Source organism: Pogona vitticeps, chromosome 3 (assembly GCF_051106095.1).
Source record: "Pogona vitticeps strain Pit_001003342236 chromosome 3, PviZW2.1, whole genome shotgun sequence".
Lineage (NCBI taxonomy): Eukaryota > Metazoa > Chordata > Lepidosauria > Squamata > Agamidae > Pogona > Pogona vitticeps.
Window position 1 is genome coordinate 118999740 of NC_135785.1, and position 17305 is coordinate 119017044.

The following is a 17305-nucleotide window of genomic DNA, read 5'->3' on the forward strand; positions in this document are numbered from 1 at the left end:
CCTTTTATGGGCAATCCAGAATTGCTCCAAGCCTAAATTTCCCACATCAAAAACTATTCCTGTTTCCTGTGCAGGAGAGGAAAAACGTGAAGCTGAGGCTCTCACACATGCCAGTGTGATAATTTAAAGGCACAGTTCACATGTAATGATAAAATGATTGATTACTCACATTGTAGAGCTGGAAGGGACCCAAAGGGTCACAGAGCCTATAATTAGTGTGGAAATTATCCAAAAGGGCGAATCTGCCTGTCCTTTTAAGTCACTAGGAATATGAGGCATTTAGGTTATATTCCTTGCTTTTAGGGGTTAAAATCTAATATTTTCTTTAGCATGGACATTCTCTTTAATTGATTCTCATGTACGGCTTCTCCTATGGCCTTCAATCTTTTCAATCTTTTCCAGCATCATTGTCGTTTCCAGAGAATCTTGGCTTCTCCTGATGTGCCCAAAGAAGGGCAACCTCAGTTTCATCATTTTTGCCTCCAGAGATACTTCAGGCTTGGTTTGATCTAGGGCCCACTTGTTTGTCTTTCGGGCAATGCAGGATACCTGCAACACTCTCTTCCGTCACCATATTTCAAAGAAACTCATTTTTTTTCTTGTCAGCTTCCTTTACTTGCATATACCAATGTTAATTCAAATGGTTGAAATCTCAACAGCAAATTGCCACTAGTTTTTTTTACACGGGAGTCAGTGCTTGCTTTCCTCATCATTTTCCTGCCAACTTGATTTGGCAAATAATGAGGATGACAATCACTGACTTCTTAAATACAAAATAGATTGATTTATTATTATTTTTTTGTCTATTGTTTGTATTTATTCTTTGTTTGGTTTTTTTTGTATGCTTTGTTGTAAACCACCCAGAAAGGATGCTGCACTATGAGGTGGCATGTAAATGTAAATAGATAGATAGATAGATAGATAGATAGATAGATAGATAGATAGATAGATAGATAGATAGATAGATAGATAGATAGATAGATAGATAGATAGATAGATAGATAGATAGATAGCAGCAATTCACAGGTGAGATTTACACTGTTTGGTTTATGCCAATAAAGCATGTAAACTGATTCTCTATAAAATCATATTTTTCTTCCATAATGTACTGATGCTCCAGTTTTCTCTGTTGCCAAATGCCATGGCTGTAGGCTCTGCCTGTCACTGGCTCTGGCTACACCCACTGCGAGGTGACCAACTGTGACATGTGCCCAGTGTGCCACTGTTCTCAACATCTTTTCAGACAAACTGCCTACTAACCCTGTTTGCCTCTTCAGACAGATTTGGACAGAATATCAGAAGATCTCCTGCAAAAAGGAAGTGTACTTCCTTGCTGGTTGTCCATTTCTTATGCAGTTTAGATTTACCATATTTCTACATTTTTGGAGGGATTAATTAAACGTAATGGTTGGGGAAAGCTAATAGAAAACAGATAAGTGACCTTCATGAAGACGGTGAGAATTTCTCCAAATCAATACAGAATCCTAGAATACTAAAAGTGTAGATGGGCTGGAAGGGATGCCAAGGATCATTGAGTGCAACCCCCAACCACAGCATGAAATCCACACACAAATAATCCCTTACAACTGGCCATCTAAGCTTTGTTTAGAGATTTCCACTGAAGGTGACCCCCCCCCCCCCTTGCAGACATTCCATTCCATTGCTGAAAAGCTCTTATGGTCAACAAGGCATTCCTAATGTGAAGGCACTCTCTCCTTTCTTCTAATTTGAATCCATTTCTTCAGGTCATACCTTCCAAAGCTATGCAAAACAAGCTTGCACCATATTCCACACGGCGGTGAGGCGGTGGGGGAGGGTGTCAGGTGTTTTTTTTTAGTAACTCCCACAAATCAACAAATAAATTCATGCTTCGTTGGTTCATGGGGGAGCTTCGTGCTTCATCAACTTTGACAAATCACAAAGGAGGACCACTCGCCAAAATAGTGAGTCGTCTCTAGTCATGGCCTTTGACAGGATGGAGTGAGGGGGAAAAAACAATAGCTGTGCTGGAAGATCCTTCACTCTCCTACCCAGATCTTCATGGTCACTTGCAGTATGTGTTAGGCAGCATCATTTGTTCCCACAAGGAAGGGAAGGTGGCTAGTGGGCTTGATGAATTTTGAAAACTCAGTCATGTCTGGATCTTTGCACCAGGAAGACAGCAGACCTCCTGTGACATTGTGTCTGGTCTGCAAGATGATGCTTCAGACCTTCTCAAACATCTCTTCCTTTTCTAGGAAGCAGCAGGAATTCTCCCATTTACAGTATCCTTCATGGCAACTTCATTATTCTCTGCTGTTGGCTGCCTTATTCTAGCATCTCAGAATTGCCACCAGTTATTTTAGGATACTCTCAGGCACTTCCTGGATCTTCATCCCAGGGCATAAAGCACACTGCTTGAGACATCCTGTCAGATCCTCCTATTTGAGGACTACAAATCACCTGTGTGGAAGGAGGTCACAGAGAAGCTTGGAGGAAAATAGTGAGTGTAAAAAACAAAATGTAAATGTTGACGGAAACCTGGAAGGGTAACAGGAACTGTTGGCTAAATAACCCCAGAGAAATTTATCCTGAATTCTTGAGTTCAGTCATTTTATCCAAGGCAACACTGGCATCAAGTGGCCACATTGCTTCATTACAAATAAGCATTTTTTGAACATTGAGGAGAATCCTTGTACATAAGGGTCTTATTTCTAAATATACAGAGGTTTGTCTGGAAGCTGAGTCATGGAACCTGGACTTCTTTCTTGTTAGGCTGAAACGTTTTGCTACTCATCCAAATAGCTTCTTCAGTCTAAAGAAGCTATTTGGATGAGTAGCAAAATGTTTCAACCTAATAAGAAAGAAGTCAACTTCCAGATAACCTCAGCTGGATGACTGAGAATCTTCACAGATAGACAGAGGCTTCTGAGTAAACAATGTATGTTACTACACTATGAGACTCTGTCACAATGCATTTAAACTTACTGTTATCCCATTAATAAACAGGGGAATAGAAATAAATCAATGTGAGTTGATATTGAAATTATGAAACATGGAAAAGCCAGGTACTGATATTATTGGCCCTCCATAGAGCCAGTCTTTGGCAGGATGTAGAATACTGCTTCTTCCTCCTCCTCCTTTCCAGCAGCAGTGCAGGAAACATCTGCATATAAACTCATTGCTTGTCTTTTTACAACTATGCCATATTCTCATTCTCTTCTTCTCCCTGTTTTCACTGGGGTGGGGCAGCAGAGCACTGCTTCATTCTCATTATGTATGTAGTTCTTAGTCTGCAGTGCCCTTCTGCTTTGTACGTAGGCCGAACAGACCTATCTGTAACCAAAAAGAACTGAAATCTGAATAAACAGCTGCCAGTATTCAAACACTAGGGTGAACACTTGAACCTCCAAGATCACTCCATCATTTGTAGTGTCAATCATGGACCAAAGAAATGTTCTAGTCCCTCACCAGAAGCTTGCATTAGGGCAATTTCTTATTTTACCATCCTACTCCCAACCATCTGTATTGGCTATAAATCTGAAATTCTAGATAGCATTTAATGCATCTAATGAAATGAACTATAATTCAAAAAAACTCAGGCTGCAATGAATATACTGTTCTATAAGGTGCCAAATGATACCCATCTACACTTAGCATTCATTCAGTTTACTTTGCCTTGTAATACTCATATTTAATGGGAGAAAGGTGACCTTTAAATAAGACAAATAAATCAGTACTGCATCCAGGCATCCACAAAATGCTGAGCTAAAACTGTTAAGATAATAACAATCTTGCATGCTTTCTAATACAGGGTATTTGTGGGAGGAGAAATTTTGGGACCTAAAGGGATTCTTCTTTCCCACTAGCCTATTGATAAAGTTCTTTTTCCTGTCTCTGGCTTGTCCTTCCCCTCTTCCTGTTTATTTCCTTTGCTTGTTAGTCTCCTTTCCTAACCTCCAAGCATGAAAAAAGCATGGAGGGGTACCTCCCACATGGGGAGATTCAATTTTTCCTAATTTGTCTACTGACTAAAACTATAGACATCAACTGTAAGTAGACATCTTTTTTCACTTAAAATGTTTCCAAAGTGATTTTTAACATATCAAGTGCTAGGCACTATGAAGAGTAGGCTATTGCAACTTAACCCATTATTTCACACTTTCTCTGCAACTGTTGTTCGTACCTGATACTGTACTGACTATAAAAGGAATTAAAGAAATTCTGCAGTGGAAATTAGTGTCAACACAGTCAAAATGGGATAGAAACACTTGGTTTCTGGGGGTTTTATACTACCACTGGATGTATTTTTGTTGTGCTTTGCTCTGATTTGCTTCAGCACAAGAGATGTTCATGTGGACCATAGTACAGCAGTGTTCCGTGATGATCCATGCACTTTGTAATTGTGTATCATTTGCTATTTCCTTATACACATTTTTCTACCAGCCAGTTTCCAAATGTTGTTTTCTTTAATTTGGAGTCCAGGATGCAGGGGCTGAAAGACTGACCTTTGAAAAAGGCTTTTAAAAAAGGAAAAACAATCACTTTGTTATAATGATGTGCATGTATGGTACAGACTTATCAACAGGAGCTTTTTGTAATGAAACATTTTATATATTTGTATGATGGAGAAAGAACTGTTTCAATAAACATTCTCTCAGGATTTCTGAGAACAAACGACCTCCTCACCTAAGTTTTAAAAGGGGAAATCAACTCCAGGCCTCAGTAATCTGAATTTTTGACCTTGTCAATCAGAACATTAACTGACTCTTAGCTAACTTTTTAATTACTTCCTGGCCAAATAGGTTTATCACAACCATGCTTGAAGGGGGATTCTGTGTCTGGTTGTGAAAATGGAGACACAAAATAATATTAAAATTAAAAAACAATATTGAAAATATTTTTAAAATATATGTATTTAAAAATAATACTGAATGAATAATCAGAAGCTCACTCATTTAAGCTTGGAAATTATTCTTTTTTGCTTTGTGGTTGGAGATGGTCTTACTTGATGCTATCAGAGTGTCATAATCCCCTGTCATAGTCTTGATTCCATCCACTTTGTCACTATACAATTGCTTGGTAATTTTAAAAGAACCTCCAAAAACTTCTCATGTGTGCTTACTATATGAGTTAATGACCTCCCAAATGAGCTATCATTGAAACAGCCCTAAAAATCACTTTGTGCTTAGGTGAGAAGTGGTTCTGATGAAAAAAAATGAGTCAGGTTCTGAGATTTTCCCACGCTTGATGTCTGCTTGTGAATGATAGTGAGTACTAGAATGTAGACCAACGTGACTGCTGACATGGATGTTGCCAACATTCAGGCTGCCCTTTGCTATGTCAAGCTTGGCATCCTTTTTCCTGCTGGCAACGTGGGCATGGTATTCTGCAGCAATATCAGGCCATTTCCTGGCATTTTAAATCATGGATATAAAAGCACAATGTCTCACATTTATAAACCATAGGGTTTTTATTGAAGAATTGAATGAATCTGCAAGAAAAAAAAATACCAGAATGACCTAGAACAACCCCAGAACCATCAGAGACAACATCACTGAGTGGATGAGTCCAAGGCTTTTTCTTTCAGAGTATATTATGCAGCTGGCATAATTCCTTGGTTATATAGATTGCTGGTTAATAGCCCAGTATGGTCTGCTTATTGATGAAAAGTTAGAAGCTTTCTTCTGTATGAAACACCGACTGATAATGCATCTGCTTTTTCAGATATATGCAAGAGAGTGCAACTTTTCTAGACATACAGGGTGTTGGGAGTGGTTTTGGAGACCTCCAGGTGCCACAACCTGCATGCAGCCACCAGCAGGATACTTCCCCCCCCCCCAAAAAAAAAGCATGATGGAAAAAGGACTTCTTGCACTCTGAGGGAGCGTGAGGAAATGTTGCCATGTTTTCAGTCCCTCAACCTTGTTTTAGGTTTTTCCTAGTCACTTTTAGTGTTAGAAAACCAGGCACACACAGAGATGCCTAAACTAAGTTACAGATGCTTGAAACATTGCAAGTTTCCCCCATACTCCAAGATGTGCAAAATGGCTTTCATCATCATTGTTTAAAATTGCTGGGCATGCTGTGGTAGATCCCAAGGATGGCACATTCCTTCAGAGTTCAAGGGGCACTGGGGGCCAATGGCAGCCCTCTGAATTCCAGAAGGGGACTTCTGCAGCTTCCAAGCTTCAGGTAATTATCCCCACCCCCACCCCAAGGCTAAATGCCACTTGCTGAACCCAAATCACCTTTGTCAGTTGAAGAGATACATAGCTTCTTATAAGCTTTGTATTTACCTTGTTATTTGCTCACACACCAGCAAAAGGAGTGATCTTGTTTATTTTTCTGACGTGGTGAATGGAAGAATGGCTATCTGTATAATTGCCAATATATTAATAATTACAGATGCCCTGAACAGGCTGCACGGAAGCCTTCTTCCCCAGATGGGTGGAAGGAACTGCTAGTCTTGAGGACTGTTCAAGAGAATTATAGTTCAGTCTGGATTCCACTAAATTTCCAGAAATTTTGTTAGCTTTGCAGGACACGTTTTCTCTTATAGGACCTGCAAATCAGTGCTAGTACCCATTCTTTTCTTCTTTGCATAAGGAGGCAATGATCTCTGCCAGGCACAGATAATTTGACTTCCATTCACCATTGGTTCACCAGATCTATACGATCCTGTTGCCTTTTATTCAAGTTTGGAAAATTCCATTTGCCTTAATGAGATTTGCCAAACGGAAGATGCTGTGCTCAGTGCAAAGAGGTAAAGAGAACAGGGAAATATCGGTGGGGCTAGAACACTGGAGCCGAGGCACTGCCATTTAGAGCAGAGGCAAAGTATGTCCAGCTCTTTGCAGCTGTGTCCCGGGTGATTTATCGGTAATAATTTCCAAGGTACTTAATGGATATCTTGGATGGGAATTAAATCGGGCCTGTGGATAAATAATATATGATTGTTTATTTAGCTAAATGCAAAGCAACAGAGGAGAGATCGGAGCTGACAGAAGCCGGCTGCAAACAGGCAGGATAAGAGATGCTATGAAGAGATGTGACACTGTATAGCGAAAAAGAAGGAAGAAGATGGCCAGATGCTGATGGGAAGAAGTAAGCCAATCTGGCAGCAAAGGAAACCATGCTGAGACCCAAAACAAAACAGGCCCAGAAAAGTGAGTATAACTCTAGTGGAGAACAAACTCTGGGGGGATGTTGGAAAAGCAGGATGACGTTGCTTTCAAGTAGTATTAGGTGGAGGGGAAAGGATAATTTTGACATTCTCCACATTGTTCATACTGTTTTTGATGAAGTCATTTTAAATGTTGTTGGATGTTTTTCACCCTTGGCGTAGTAGTATAGCAATAGTAATGATTGTGCAAAACCTCATTACTAAATTTTGAGGGGCTGGAAGACTGAGGGTCTCTCAAGCACAGTCTTGCTATTGGTGCATGGATAGTATTCTCACCTGACCACTAGAGAAGGAAGCTCCTCTCCCTGCTGTACGCTGGTAGGGAACTTTGCCCATGTTTTTACATAAAGCATGGAATTTTGCACCTGGAGGATTTGCATCTTGAATCTAACCTACTGTGGTCAGTACGATCCTATAGACAAGTATTTTCTCCTTTAAAAGAAAGCAATGAAGCCAGAACTTTTTGACTTAATTATGGGCTTTGTGTTAGAAACTTTTAACTTACCATGTACATGAATAGCTAAACAAATCCTGACATTTCACCTTTTGGTATCTACTTGTTTTGAAATATAGGGGTTTTCATTTTTACACTTTTTGCTTACCGACAAATGGTATCTACATCAAGAGAATATCGTCATTGGTGATCGTTAGGTCTACATGGCAAATTTGAATTCAATATGCTTAAAACTAAACCACAGACATGCATACCACCAACCAAGAACTATACATGTCCACATGTCATATAACGTATGTTTAAATACATGTGCATGCATATAATTCTCTAAAAATGTCATTGAACAATGAAACATACTGTATCTGAAGGCATAATCACCAGCCTCATATTAATATTAAGCATGCCTCTTTCTAAAATTAACTTAGAAATCTCTGGGTTGATGATGTATATGACATAAAATGAATTTGATTGTAGCTGCAGTCATGTATCTATCTTACACACAAATGTCAACTAGAAATGTTTTTGATAGTTGTTTATTCTGCACATTTGCTCTGCGCAGTGTAATGTCACCACTGTTTGTTCAACCGATGTTATTTCTGAAAGGTTTCCTTCACAGTTGGCAAAAGACACGGTAGTTAAGGTTGATAAACCCTCATCTAGCCTTCTGTATTAGTTAAAGTTAATTCAGAGCACTCTTTTTTAAAAAACATAATTAGGGCACAGTTACACTATTGAAATAAATCAGGTGATGGATTGGGATTTTTTTAATTGGATGTAAATTCACATATTAATCACATGTGTATCACGGTATTCGTATCCTCTTGGGGAAGATTTTTAATCCATTTTTAAACTGTGTAGTTTATTGGTTGAGGGGTTACATGGGCTTTTAGAATTATTGCATTTGTGGCTTTGTTCTGTGCCCACCTGCCCTCATGCTCTGTGTCTGGCTGCCTCTCGTAGCTGTGGTGTCTTAAAAATAATTCTTACAATCTGGCATAGCACTAGTACAGAATGAGGGATAGGGGGAAGAAAAGGAGCAGGACACAAGTGGGAGCTGAAACTGACCAGAGACTTTGACTAGGCTTGTGAAGGAGGGAGACACACATACTCAAAAGGGGTGAAGAAGGAGAGGAAGCACAGAACCACCAGCCAGGGCTAAAATTGAACAGTCATTTTGACTAGATATGCACTTCTGAACTTGCAAAGGAGGAGACACACATGCACACACACAGGGGATGGAGAAGGAGAGGGAGCACAGAAGGCATACTACTGAATGGCAAACCTCACAGGCACAATTTATGTCATGAATTTGATTATGAAAATTGTAAAAGTAGAATAGAGATGGATTTTGTTTCATAACAGCAACGAAACAACTAGAAGCTGACTGATGTCCAGGTGTTAATTAGGAAGAAAAAATTGTACAAGGTCAGTTCTTTTTCCAGCAGAAGAAAAAAAAAGTAAAGAAGAACAAGATGACCCTTATCTTATCAAAACTCCAACGGACAAGGACACAACAGCTTAATTTAAGAAAGATGGGCGAAGAGAGAGAAGAAGGACGGAGAAGGGAGATGGGGGAGAGTTTGCTTGCACGACAGCCAGAGACGACACACAGAGAGAGATGCATCTGGCAGAACTTTAATTTGAAGACTGCGTAAGAATGTTAATTTAAGATATAGCTAGACTGTCTATTGTTTTCGTTTTATAGAGGAAATATCTGGTGGTGAAGGTTGGGGTATTGGAAATAATTAATGACGTTATTATGCTTTAGTATGTTTGTTTGAATGCTATCTTGTTTTAATAAAAGATAAAAAGACAATTTGTCTGTAAGTTGGCTCCTTGTTTAGACCACAGCTACTATGGTAAAATTGGCTACTTTAAAAATATATTATTTGATCTGGCCGCGTTTACGCTACCAAATTAGGGTCCTAAAGTAATAAAAAAAGGAAGAGCAGACCTTCCAGATTGTTTATTTAAAATCGAGACAGACTTGGGTGAAGGAGTGAGAAGTCGCCTAGGGCAAAATTACAGGACCCGATTTTGCTGGCAATAGGGACGGATCATTCAGGATCCCTCTCTGTCTCGTGTAAAGGCAGTTCTAAGGAACGCTTTTACCACAATTTACACTGACAGAGGTGTTCACATATGTCCAAATGATTGAAAATGAATTGAGTTCACAAGTGTTGTAAAAATAAATCATCCTCTCAGATTCTACTAAAATACTTTACTTTCCAATTAAAACACATGCTTCTCAATCTCATGGCACAGTGCTTAAATTGCGATACTGCAGCCACTATGCTCACAACCCAGGGTTCAATCCCAGGTAGCTGCCTCAAGGTTGACTCAGCCTTCTATCTATCTATCTATCTATCTATCTATCTATCTATCTATCTATCTATCTATCTATCTATCTATCTATCTATCTATCTATCTATCTATCTATCTATCTATCTATCTATCTATCTATCTATCTATCTATCTATCTATCTATCTATCTATCTATCTATCTATCTATCTATCTATCTATCTATCTATCTATCTATCTGCCTGCCTGCCTGCCTGCCTGCCTGCCTGCCTGCCTGCCTGCCTGCCTGCCTGCCTGCCTGCCTGCCTGCCTGCCTGCCTGCCTACCTACCTACCTATCTACCTACCTACCTACCTACCTCCCATCTGGCAGCCAAGGCCACTCTGGGCAGTTTACAACAAATAACATAAAATAACAAAGTAACAAAATAGCAAATAACATCAGTACATAGGACAAAAATCAAAAATCATAAAGGGCAGTGAGGATAAAATTACAGTACAATTGTTTGTTGTTGTTTAGTCATTAAGTCCTGTCAGACTCTTCGTGACCCCATGGACCAGAGCACGCCAGGCCCTCCTGTCTTCCGCTGCCTCCCGGAGTTGGGTCAAATTCATGTTGGTCGCTTCGATGACACTGTCCAGCCATCTTGTCCTCTGTTGTCCCCTTCTCCTCTTGCTCTCACAGTTTCCTAATATCAAGGTCTTTTCCAAGGAGTCTTCTCATGAGATGGCAAAGTATTGGAGCCTCAGCTTCAGAACCTGTCCTTCCAGTGAGCACTCAGGTTTGAGTTCCTTCAGAATGGATAGGTTTGTTCTCCTACTGCCAAGAAGTCCTGATTTCTAGTGGTTGTTTTCCAACCCTCTCTCGGTGTCAGAACTCTCAACCACCCTGCCTGGGACGATCTTATAGGGCGGGGCAGATCTAACTGGAAGCAGGCGCTCAGCTAGATATTGAGGTCCCAAACCATTTAGGGCCTTATAGGTTAGTACCATTACCTTGAAACTGGTACGGAAGTGAACAGGAAGCCATTGTAAGGTGGCCAGGGTGGGGGAGATGTAGTATTTTCTAACCCCACTCAGAAGTGTGGTTGCCGCGTTCTGGACATGTTGCAGTCCCTGTAGCAGTCCCAAGGGCAGCCCCACGTAGAGGACATTACAGTGGTCTAATCTTGAGATTACCAGCATGGTGAGAGACCCAGCGTCCAGGTAAGGACGTAGCTGGGTAATCCAATTTAGGTGGAAATAAGATTGGGCCGCATATACTATCTGAGATGGGTCCAAAAGCATGCCCAAGCTATGAACCTCATCCTTTGTGGAAAGAGTGCCCCCCCAAAAGATAGGGAGACATCCAGACCAGAGACACTAGCCCCCACCCACAGGATTTCTATCTTGTTCTGTCCTTCCGAGGTCAGTAAAATGAGTACCCAGCTCACTGGTGTGTGTGTGTGTGTGTGTGTGTGTTGGCAATGTGTAGCCTACACAATTAAAGCCCAGAGGATGCTTTAAGCACTATGGGGTGGTATATAAGCCCAGGATTTTCTAGGTATAGAGTACTTTAAAGTGGTTTACCATTCCCTTCTTCTGGGGCAGCCCTGGGACTATGCAGCTCACACAAGTCTACATGGGCAGGTTGCTCTCCTGGGATACACAGTGGGTACTGAACTTACAATCTCTTACCTGACTCACTGAGCTATTACACCAGTATCTTATATCCCAGTGGGAAAAAAAATGTCATAGAGACCATTCTTCTGGCAGTTGAGATATATTATTTGGAATGGCCCAGGCTTTGAGTAAGATGCACACCCTATCTAGCCCACAATCAATCATTACAGAACAACCCTGCTTTACAACCTCCCAAAAGGTATAAATCATCATTCTCTACGTTGTAGCTGTTCCTGAGAATTAATAAACAGATAATGAGAACACAGCAAAGTACTTTTTAAGTTATTGGGATATGATTCCAGTCATTCTGCTGGAGTAGTTTGATCTTGGTCGGCAAAAATATTTGTAAATCCATACAACTCTGGACATGAGACTATGTTTCTGTTTGTTACATTATTCTGAAGCCAGACTCTGAGAGGCCTGATCTGATTTTCAGGGAGTCTGAGTGTACACCTACCAATTCATTTTCATGGGTTAGACTGGGATTGGAATTACATGTGTGTGAACCTGCCTGTGTGATTTTTTAAAAATGCTCTTTGGTTTTCAAAGGACTTTAAAATGAAAACTCAAGGAGATTATCACATGCTCCATCCAACTGCATAAATGCACAGTTACAGCATCAATCCTATTTCCCTTCTCCTTCCTGCCTCTTTGTATCTTTTGGTGTTTCTTTGGGGGTGAATTCATTCCAGCTACGGTTACCTTTGCTCCTCTTCCTATTGTTGCAGCTCCCAGCATTGGTTTGCCAGCAGCAGACTTTTCAGACCCAGAGGAAGAAGATTTTTTTTCTTCATCTCTCTCCTCCTTGATGACAACAGTGGCATATTTGTGGAGCCAGGCCTGGTGGAGAGTGATGAGGACACAATAGCCACAATAGTGTTGAAACAAATAGCCAGTTCTCTAGCCAAGCAAGGTCACTGTACCATAATGTTCCTGACAATTGAATGTGTTTATGTTGAAATGTGTAAATATGGAGGTGGAATATACAGGTCCTATAGCTTACACTCTCTGTAATTAAATTCTTCTGGTTTTCCAGGACTCTGGTCTTCTCTTCCAAGACTTTAGGGGTCCATATGCTTTATGTTACAGTCCTTTATTTCTCCAGGTTTTGCAAAATTTTAGTCCAAACAATGGTGCTTCATCATAGTGGCAGCCTGCCAAATTCTGGAGTCACAAACCCTTGGAGAGTGCTACAACAATATAATTTCCTATTAATTTTTTTTCTTGGTGCTCCAAGCCCTAGATCTCAAAGTCCATGGAAAAAATATTGTTTATGGTTGGATGGGAAAGGTAAACAATTGAAAGAATTATAAATATAGGGAGATAAGACACATACATGAATGTAGCAACTCTATTGCATCATTCAACTCATCATTATATCATTTCTATAGCACACACACATATTTTTGTTCTTAAGATGTTTGTACTTTACAGTTGTATTTCCTGTCTTTTGACTTTTGATTGTGCCTTTTAAGACTATAAGCTCCTATAATTTTAAAACATAATTATAACATGATTTAAATTCTGCTTCCAACTTAAGTTTTGTTTTGAATGTATTTTTGTTTGCAACTTCTCATAGTTGTAAAAATTTTGTATGGCAATCACACCTGTAGGTTTTCAAAAGTTGCAAAGATATATTTATAAGCATTGTGCCTACAGCTTCCCAGAGCTGTAAGACTGTTGGATGTTTTCTATATAAAGTATTTTTCTGCATGTGGTATATAGAAGCAATATAGATAAATAAAGGTTGTATAATTAGACAAGCTGATGTTACCTGGAATTTTTTCAACAATGGAAAGACTGGATACCTTGAAACCCAGATAAGTTTTGTTATAATTGGAGATTGATCTTTTCTGGAATTGACCCCTTTACAGGAAAAAAATGCCAGCTGTGATGAACACAGGCTTCTGATTTTCTCCTAGAAAATGAAGTTCTATGAAGTTCTGTAGGGCATTTATGGAGATATTCATGGAAACAGAGGATAGTGAAGTTGGAAGGGGCCTATAAGGCCATCAGGTTCAACCTCCTGCTTGATGCAGGAATACAAATCAAAGGATATCTGCCAGGTGGTTGTCTAAGTTTCCCTTGAATGCCTCCAGTATTAGAGCACTTACCAGCTCTCAAGGTAATTGGTTCCACCATCGTACTGCTCTCTTAGGAAGTTTTCCCTGGTATTCAACCGAAATCTGGCTTCCTTTAACTTGAGCCCGTTGTTGCATGTCCTGCACTCTGGGATGATAGAGAGCAGATCCTGCCCCACCTCTGAATGACAGCCTTTCAAGTATTTGAAGTGTTATCATATCACCCATCTGTGTTCTTTTCTCAAGCCTAAACAAGTGCAATTTGTTTAGTTTTTCCTCATACGGCCTGATTTCCAACTCCCTGAACATCCTTGTTGCCCTCCTCTGAACTTGTTTCAGTTTGTCAGCATCCTTCTTGAAGTGTGGTATTCAAAACCGGACACAGTACTCAACATGAGGCCTAACCAGTGCTGAATAGAGGGGAACTAGCACCTTGCAGGATATGGAAACTATACTTCTGTTAATACAGCCTAAACTATCATTGCCTTTTTTGTAGCCACATCACACAGCTGACTTATATTCAGCTTGTGATCTTCAAAAATTCAAGGATTCTTCTCGCTTGTAGTATGGATAAGCCAAGTATTCCCCATTTTGTAACTGTGCATTTGTTGAAGGCCATGGAGTACAGTGACAGGGATGTGAATTTTCCTGTTCTCGACACGCAAAGAACTGCGTTGTTGCAAAAGCCTCATTTACCCTTGGTTCTACCATTTGTAGCCTATTAAGCGATTTCAAAATAAACCACTGACTATACTTTCCTGGGATTCCACCCATTTGAGAACCCATGGTTCTCAATCCTGTTACTCTGACAGTCATCGTTAAGTCACAATTACACAACTATTACAAAGTGTTCTTAAATCATTTTCTGGAAGTGCTTGTTGCTTTTCATTATGTTGATCTTAGTCCAGTAGGTCACTGTCCCAACCACTGACAATTTTTGTCATGCACAAAGGCATTTCTTGAGTATCATATCTGGAAGTTTCAGATGTCTTTGTAGGTCCCTCTTTGCCCTCCAGACTTATCTTTTCTCCTCTCCTTAAGCCATTAGTGTCCTGGAAATGTTACTATCTAACTGATCTAACTCTGGTGGAGAAACTTAAGAGAGAAGATTGTTGATGGGCAGGACTTGAAATTTTTTAGAGTGTCTCACCAGTCAGTCAAAAATTTCACCAGTCAGCATGACCAGACTATAGTCTTGCAATTTACGTTAACAAATTTAAACTAGGCAGTTGTTCACTTTTATTTCTACATAACAATGCGTACAAACCCAAAATAAATTGTATTACTTATACGGTATTCGCCTATGTTTTCTTTGGGGAAGAAAAAGGTGTAGTATAAATATTTTAAATTAAATAATAAATTAATTAATTAATAAGTAGATTTCGGTGCAGTTCTCCAGTGGTGGAAAGGTAGGTTGCTGGCTTTGTTGCTTGTATGCCTTTAAAATGTTTTTTTTATTGTTCTTTGTAATTTCCTTTGCCTTCTGGTTTTCGGTTTGCTTGGTTGAGGGTGGGGAATTCAAATTTCCCACCATTTCCTGCCTTGGACTGCAATTCACAGAAGCCTTCACCACCATTTCCCACCATTCCCAATCTAGGGTCCCCCCATGTGTTTTTGGACTGGAATTCCCAGAAGCTTTCACCACCAGCTGTGCTGATTCCCAATCTAGGGTCCCCCCAGTTCTTGAACTGCAATTCCCAGAAGTCTTCATCAGCAGTTGGCCAGCACACGAACCAGTCCAAGGACACCTGGGTGATCCAAGATTGGGAATCACTGATTTAGACCCTTAGACTTGGGTTGCTTTATTACCTGTGTGCCTGTGGGGTCATGAAGCTTGTATTTTGAATGCCTTTCTTTTGAATGTCTCCAGCAAAAATAAAACTGAAAGCAAAAGCACCTGGCCTCTTAAGCAGCCATGGTTCCCACCCCAGGATGTGTCCTCATTTGGTTGAAATTGGGAGCAGCGAATCTCCATATTCTCCAGTATGGGAGTACTCTACATTCTCCTACAGAGCTATATCTCTATGTGCCACTCAAACTCTCTTCTCGTGAGAAGAGGGCAGTTTCCCTTTGCAATGGGAGGGAGAGGGGAGGACTACAGGATTAGAGAGAGACAGGCAGAGGGGAAGGAGGCAGGCAGGGAGGGAGCTGTGACTTGTTGAGCAGCATTATTCACTCATCACAGATGAGTGGACGAGTGCATTTTTCAAGCCCTGTTGAAGGGCTTGCACTGGAGTGCCTTGGGGAGTAGAGTTCTTCTGAAGCAACTTGCCATTGGTTATTTCCAATGAATCAACTTCTGCCTTGCTTTCTTCCCTGCAAAACATTTTTCAAGGAAAGCATTCTGGAGTATGAAGGAAGTGTTTTTGCAGTACTGTAGTTGTGACTGGCTCTTTCTGGGAAGTGTGCTGCTACTCACGATTCAAACAGCAAATTTCAATTTGTTAATCATTTGACAAATGGGTCTCCGAAGGATTGTAAGAACAATGCTGATCGTAAGAACAATTAACTGCTTGAAGTTCGATGAGTTTCAGCTACAGATTCTGTCTGGACTGGAGGCATTTGCAGCAGAAGACATTAGAGTTTGGGGTACTGTTGGTTCTGCTCTTTCATTCCAGCTGAAGTGTCTTCAAACTACTAAAGTTTCTAGAATAGTTACTCAAGCGAATGTTGTTCAGTTAAAATATTGCTTGCATTAATAAAATCCAAATCAGAACATTCCAAGATTTCTTTTGTGGAGTGCCTCCAATTGCCCAATGTGCCCTCCTCTCCCATGTGAATTGCTTCCTATTTCTATGTAACTGTGTACAGTACAGGCATGCTACATTGTGCTATGCGTGTGGAATTCATTTTTAAAAACGTATTGCTACTGATTTTAGCACTGTATCAGTAGTCACCTCACATTTCTTTTTTGACTTCCACCTCCTAGTGCTTGTGGGAATAAACTCTCACAAGAGATTCAGGCACCAGAGGGCACAAGGACAGCTTCTTTTTTCCTACTATTTTCCACAAGCCCTGTCCTAATATACACTTTCCAGCAGGTAGTGCTGTCTCCCTCGAAGAGCAACCCGGCAAGTGCAGACAATGTTTTGAACTTCCCAGTGGTTCCAGGAAATGATGGCATGCATTTTCACATTGTATCCGTTTAGCTGCCTAACCAACCCATCTTGTGTGTCAAATACTTTTTTACTTTTAATTACTACACGAGAATCCATTCATGGCTCTCCACAATGTCTTAATCTTTCTTAAGGTCGTCAGTTAAATCGACTACTCATCTCTCCTTCTATTCCATTAGGATTTTCTTTCCCTAAAATTCTGGATTCATACCTTGATTGCCTTATCCGCTACATAAAAGATAGGAGATGCAAACCTCAAATGAAACATTAAGGATTGAGAGGTGTACATTCTCAGACCATTAAAAATTATTATTGTTGATTAAAAGGGAACAGGGTAAGTTACCACGGCAACCCATTCCTGAGCACATGCTGTTAGGCTACTGATTATTTTTATGCAGAATGCCTTCCATCAAAGCTATTTGACTGAAGATCATGATATCACCATAAGCTTGCATCTGATGAGCACTTATTGAATTCTGTTGGTTCTTGTTGACTTATGACTCAGGCACCTGAGTATCCAGAAAAT

General features: G+C 40.2%; 1 long non-coding RNA gene across 1 annotated transcript; it reads left to right on the plus strand.

Moving 5' to 3' along the window:
- Positions 1 to 1050: 1050 nt before the first annotated feature.
- Positions 1051 to 16971, plus strand: LOC144588226 (uncharacterized). Its single transcript, XR_013543672.1, has 2 exons — positions 1051 to 7148; positions 12311 to 16971. It is a non-coding gene; the product is annotated as an uncharacterized LOC144588226 (long non-coding RNA).
- The last annotated feature ends 334 nt before the right edge of the window (positions 16972 to 17305 follow it).